The sequence below is a fragment of the Geospiza fortis genome, unplaced genomic scaffold, assembly GCF_000277835.1.
Source record: "Geospiza fortis unplaced genomic scaffold, GeoFor_1.0 scaffold2329, whole genome shotgun sequence".
In the NCBI taxonomy this organism is placed as follows: domain Eukaryota; kingdom Metazoa; phylum Chordata; class Aves; order Passeriformes; family Thraupidae; genus Geospiza; species Geospiza fortis.
The window spans coordinates 27,010-27,821 of NW_005055041.1; positions in this window are offsets into that span (position 1 = coordinate 27,010).

The window sequence follows — 812 nt, forward strand, 5'->3', positions numbered from 1 at the left end:
GAGGGGAACCGGCGAACGGGAGGGGTCCCGGTGTAGGGCTGGGGGGTCCATGGGGGTGTTAATACTGGGAGGAATGTGAGGGGAAACTGGGAGAACTGGGAGAGAGAAGCCGGTGTGGCACTGAGGGGAGCTGGAGGCACCGGGGGAGCCGAACCAGTCTGGAACTGGGGTAGAGAGAGAGAAACCAGTCTGGGACTGGGGCAGTGAGAGAAAAACCTGTCTGGGACCGGGAGAAACAAACCCATGTGGTACTGGGGGCACTGGGAGAGCCAAACCAGTATGATGCTGGGGGGACTGGAGGCATCAGGAGAGCTGAACCAGTCTGGGACTGGGAGAACCAAACCAGTAACCCCTGTGGGACTGGGGGCACTGGGAGAGAGAAACTGGTGTGGGACTGGGGTTACTGGGAGAACCAAACTGGTGTGGGACTGGGGTTACTGGGAGAACCAAACTGGTGTGGGACTGGGGTTACTGGGAGAACCAAACTGGTGTGGGACTGGGGACGCAGAGGGAAATAAACCAGTACAGGACTGGGGACGCTGGTGGGGACTGGGAGCACTGGGGAAAGTAAAGCAGTGTGGGACTGGGGGCACTGGGGAGCCAAACCAGTGGGACTGGGGGCACTGGGAGGGATAAACCAGTACGGGACTGGGAGAGACAAAACAGTGTGGGACTGGGAGGCACTGGTGGCTACTAGGGAGCACGGGGGGCACTGGTGGCACTGGGAGCACTGGTGGGCACTGGGAGTTCAGGTGTCACAGGTGGGCACTGGTTACACTGGGGGGCAGTGGTTATACTGGTGGATACTGGTT